The sequence below is a fragment of the Miscanthus floridulus genome, chromosome 8 (assembly GCF_019320115.1).
Source record: "Miscanthus floridulus cultivar M001 chromosome 8, ASM1932011v1, whole genome shotgun sequence".
Lineage (NCBI taxonomy): Eukaryota > Viridiplantae > Streptophyta > Magnoliopsida > Poales > Poaceae > Miscanthus > Miscanthus floridulus.
In genome coordinates this window covers 140,085,259-140,091,258 of record NC_089587.1, presented here as the reverse complement: position 1 = coordinate 140,091,258, position 6,000 = coordinate 140,085,259, and positions in this window count along the sequence as shown.

Genomic DNA, 6,000 nt, shown 5'->3' with positions numbered 1-6,000 from the left:
CTCCATAAAAGTTTCATTTCAGTCGAACCCCAAATTAAATATGCAGAATGTAAACCTGGGCTCTAAGTTGTAATCTAAATACTTCCATATATGTATACCCATACATATACTTCCGTATCAAAGCTACCCGATGACAATTTATTACCCGCAATTAAATACGCACCATATACACATGCAAGCATGCATACATAGTCGTATCAAAGCTAGCTCTCCCAGACCGCACGTTCACATCTTGCGGTCATGTAACTCATCAACTTACCTTCTTACCTTGGCGTAGAGGCATTTGATCCATGCATTACCACTCAAGTAAATGGCATCCATACAATAGCACGCCGTATGGACGACGAAAGTAAAAACCCCCATGTTAGTACTTAAATAGCCACCTAAGAGTCATTAACTAGGCATAAGGAAAGTGATCACTCGCACACTTTAGATTTCAACTCTAGGTTTCAAATACCTATTTATATAGCTATTAGTTGCTAGAAACTGGTTTTGGAAAACAAAAACCTTTGTTTTAAATACACATGTGGCAATTAATGTTGAATCTTGCTCTAATGCCAGCTGTCGCAGAACCGACCAATTTATAAGAGCATAAGTACAATGGTAGGCCGCAAGCGGTCGCACTGTCATACTTGAGCCCATATAAACCCGATAGTCCGTCGAGTACCACGATGGGTCTTGATAAACGATCCACATACAACCAAGATCGCACATGATTCAACATACATGTCACATGTTACATAAAGTTCACAGATACAGTTCATTCATCAGAGTATGAAATAAAGTTATTACAAACCAAATTCGACAGATAGTAGCGGAAGCAAATTAAAGTTCAAAAGTAGCATTTGCCAACATAGTTCAAATACAGTGCCAACACATGATCACCATCCACAAAAGCATATAGAAGGATTATTAAAGATGCCTGCCCAAGGCTCACTCCTCATCCACAGTGGGATAGAAGCAATTCTTGCAATAGCCGTGATAGACGGTACCATCTGCAACAATGGGAATAAAACCCTGAGTATGAGAAGGTACTCAATTAGACTTACCCATCATAAACCAAAAATAAATTGACTCTAAGTATTATGCAAGGCTTTATAAGTAGAGGTAGCTTGATAATATTTTGCATAAAAAGCGATTAACTCAGTTATACAATTGTACTTAGGTCATCAAGTTAATCATAGCTATTTATCTCTAGATTAGCAACTATCATGTGCCAAACATGTGGTATATCATTTTAAGAGCATACAATAGTAACCATAGCCGGTGTAGTAATTCCATCTTTATACAAACTATCACATTCCATAATACAATTACTACGATGTTGGAGCTAGCCAAGTTTCTCACTATCCGGGAGAGACGACGATTCGAATCGATTTCAACCAACTGAGAATTTATTCCTAACATAAACCTAGGCAAACCAGATCAATGGTCACCTTAGGTCACCTTTGGTACAACTCCACATTTCACGGGTTCGCCCAGCACCGCACAATCAGGGACAACCAGCTACCAGGACGTTCAGGCCTAGCCTGAACTTGGGCTCACGTCTGGCTCCCTGCACATCCTTACTACCATCCAGAGTGCGCACTCTAATAGATCGGAGCCTGGCTTGAGTTGAGCTACTCGGCTTCGTGGTTGGAATGAGTTATCCAGCCAGCTAAGTGATAGGCATGCGTACAATCTTGTCAGAAGTTCCAACAACGGTATGGTCCTTGATCAGCACAGATGGGATCACATGAGTCAGCCTACACATAGACTCTGCCTAGCCTCCAATTACATTACCCTATGGTTCTTTTCCACGATAGCAAATATAGCCAACCGTGCTTCGGTATCCACCTATATCTCGTAGGTGACAGGAAATCACTCGACTTCTACCGGTCTAAGCATGGCTAAGCATATATTCGATCCTAGACCTACACAGGGTTAAGGGTGTATGTAATTAGACAAGGTAGTTCTATGCATCAATTGTTTCCAATCAACTCTTATAACCTAATGCATCAAACATAAAGGACTCAAGTAGTATTTTGTAAAACACTGGGAGACTTAGAATGCTCTGGGGCTTGCCTTTGAGAAAAGTGGCGGGGCGGTGATCTGGGCACTCAAGAAGCTCGTCGGGAGTCTGCTCCTCTTCTCCTGGAGCTGCGGCTTAAGGAGTCTCCTGCTGATCCCCTTCCTCTTCTTCGTTGAATTCCAGCAACGTTGTCTCCTCGGTCGATCCTATATGCATGATCATGGAATAAGATATTGCGAATGCATGTATGACGACAAGTATAAGTTGATAAAACATGATGAATGCATCCTTGTAGGTATTTTCAACAGCATGGTGTCAAAGTAATAACAAGTGCATCCTATTCTACTGAGTAGGTGCATATCTCTTCTCTATTATTTAAGCAAACACTTCTGCAATTCATTTATCGAACTACAAAACAGTAGCAACTTGTTTTAACCATAACTGGAGTTATATACATCAAAATCATGTGGTTGTGGACATTTTGGAAAGCTTATGAAATTTTCTACAACTTCCATCTAATACTCTTAAGGTGATTCAACAGTTATCTAGGTCAAACAATTCAGTTAATCAAATCTGTCCAGAAAGTAGACATTTTGGACAGCAAATTTCTAACAACCAAAACTCTTAAACCCTAAGGCCTATGACCATGAAAATTTAACACAAGGTAGATTAGTAAGTTATCCACAACTTTGTTATTAACAAGTTTTACAGAAAAGGCAATTATCAACATGAAATCATCCACACAACCAAAACTATACATGCAGCCACTTATTTGAATTATAAAGCAATAATTAATCAATTGCATACCACTAATTGCTTCTAAGCCTTACTATTGACATCAACAGTTCATATGCATCATAAGTACCATAGAAAACATTATGGTCAAGTACGATCTATTTATTTAAATACCTTTATTAATTTAATTAGATAATTAGGGAAATAACAAACATATACAAATGTGCACAATAAATTCTCATAAAAATACAGCAGATTCCTAGTGCTCACAATAGATTACGGTGAAAATTTCAAACCATTTGCACATGTATAACATCCTCTACAAAAATGACAAGCTAGCAAGGTCTATTTTAGTGAAAATAGTTAACCCTATGGAAAAGTATCAAACAACAGATTATATATTTTTCCTAGCTTCATATTAGTGCCATACTACTATACAAAAATTTGCATAGCAATATGTTACATATTTTTATCCCTATAATTTTCCTCAGAAATTGCCATTTATTAATAGATAAATAGAAATATCATATTTCAATCAAGTTTACTGCAAGCTTAATATTTTTCCTAGCTAGAGCATGTCAACACAAGACTAGAAAAATTGGAATCATAATTTTATCACTTTTCTAGCTCAAGATATATAATTTACAAGATTATAAACATTCAAAAAGCATTTATCTAAATACATTTTAATCACCATGAAAAATACCATAAGTTGATCCAATTGTATGGCTATCGACCGCTACGTACAACTTAAAAGGCTTACCCTTTTGAGGAGGAATCAAAACTGGTGGAGACTTCATGTATTCCTTAATCTCCTCAAATGTCTTTTGTTGTTCGTTACCCCATTTGAATTCTTGATCATCTTTTAATTTTAACAATACTGAGAACGGCCAGATCTTGACTGACAGATTTGATATGAATCTTCTGATAAAATTTATTTTGCTGATCAAAGATTGTAGTTGAGTCTTGGTTGTTGGTGGTATAGCTTTATCGATAGCATCAAAGCTTTTCTGACCAACTTCAATTCCTTTTTCATGTACCATGAAGCCTACGAACTGTCCAGCTAAAACCCCAAATGCACATTTATGAGGGTTCATCCTCAGTCCATGTTTTCTTGCACACTCTAAAACTGCTCTGAGATCTTGGAGATGTTCTTGATACCCTTTGGATTTCACAACCACATCATCAATATAGATTTCGACTATTTTGCCAATCAACTTATGAAAAATATAATTCATAGCTCTCTGATAAGTTACATCGGCATTTTTAAGGCCAAAAGTCATTACTACCCACTCATATAATCCCAAAGCACCAGGGCACCTGAAAGCAGTCTTGTGGATGTCTTCTTCTGCCATAAAAAATTGATTATATCCTGCATTACCATCCATAAAACTGATTACTTTGTGCCCTACAGCTGCATCAACTAACATATCGGCAACTGGCATTGGGTAACCATCCATTGGAGTAGCCTTGTTTAGATCCCTGAAATCAATGCATACTCTCATCTTTCCATTCTTCTTATACACAGGGACCACACTTGAAATCCACTCTGCATATCGACACTGTCGTATAAATTTAGCTTCATATAGTCTAGTAATTTCTGTTTTTACATCCACCATAACTTCAGCTTTAATTCTTCTTGGGGCTTGCTTGAATGGTCGATATCCAGGTTTGATCGGCAAACGATGTTTTACTAACTTTCGGTCAAGACCAGGCATTTCATAATATTCCCAAGCAAAGCAATCTTTATATTCTTTTAATAAAGCTATCAACTCTTTCTTATACTCAAGATCTAATTTGGCACTAATATATGTCGGCCTTGGCTTATCACCAGGTCCAATATCTACTGCTTCTAACTCATTGGCCGACGTAAAGCCCTTGCCCATCTTGCCTTCATCATCATCGATCAAAGAATTCATTAATAAAAACTTTCAGAGCCGACTGCTTATATTGGCTGTTGATCATCTTCAAAAACTTTGATGATGTCTCCTTCATGAATCTTTCCAGAAAAGCATTCTACCCCATTAAAATTCCACTCATTTGGACTGACACATGCAATGCTAACTGATGAATCCCCCAGAACTATTTCAACTGTATCACCAATCCGCTGGATCAAGCTCTAGTGCATTGTAGAAGGGATACAGCAATTAGCATGAATCTAGTCCCTACCAAGGAGTATGCTATATGATCCTTTTGCATCAATAGCGAAGAAGGTGGTCGGTAAACTTTTGCTTCCAATTGTCAACTCAACACAGACTGCCCCCCTAGTTATTGATGCTTTTCCACTGAAATCTGTCAATCTCATATCTGTTGGGCACAAATCTTCAGGCTTCTTACCAAGCTTTCTGAAAGATAAGGCATTAGATTGACAGCAACACCTCCATCCACTAACATCTTGGTCATTGCCCTTCCATCAATAAAGCCTTTCAGATAAAGAGCTTTTAAATGCAAATATCTTTCCGGCTTTTCAAATGTAGCACTCTCTGCTTGATAGATCCACTGAGCTACAGCCACATCATCATCATCTGAATCTTCAATTTCTTGACCTGTAGCTCTAAACTCAGCTGGTAACATGAAAGCTGCTCCTATCATAGCCGATAGCTTACCCTTGCCCTTATTGGCTGTTTGTTTGACTTGCTAGACTTTGGGTTTCTTTCTTGCCTCTTGTTGCTCATCGTTCCTTAGGCGTTGAACCCTTCTCTTCTAACTTTTAGTCAATCCTCCTAGGCACCACTGGTCCTCTTGCCAAACATACTCTTCTTCTTCTTCATAACCATCCATGTCTTGATCAACCATATCTTGATCAACAATTCTCTTTCCTAGTCGATCATGAACACTCTCTATTTTTAAGCGCCGATCCATACCTCCATGATTTATATGTTCATGCACAGATCAGCGGTTGGCCCTAGCTTGCCTATACTCCCAATACTGATCACTGCACTCTAGGCAGTTGTTGAGAGTAGGCAACTTTAAACCTTCATTCCAACAATGTCTGAAGAAAGGATAATTCCAATGATACTCGTTCTGTTCTCTCGCCCTCCTTTCCCCATCACGATGGCGCCTATATTCTTCTTCTTCAAGCCATTCTTGATACTCTTTTTCTTGTCGAAGCTGTTCCTTTTCTTGCTGATGTTTCCATTTATTCAACAGGATTCGAGAAGTAGGACGTCTACGCATTTCACCAGCTTTAGAAGTCTCAAGCTGATCAAATCGGCTATTTTGCTAATCACGCTTCATCTTGATTTCTCGGTACT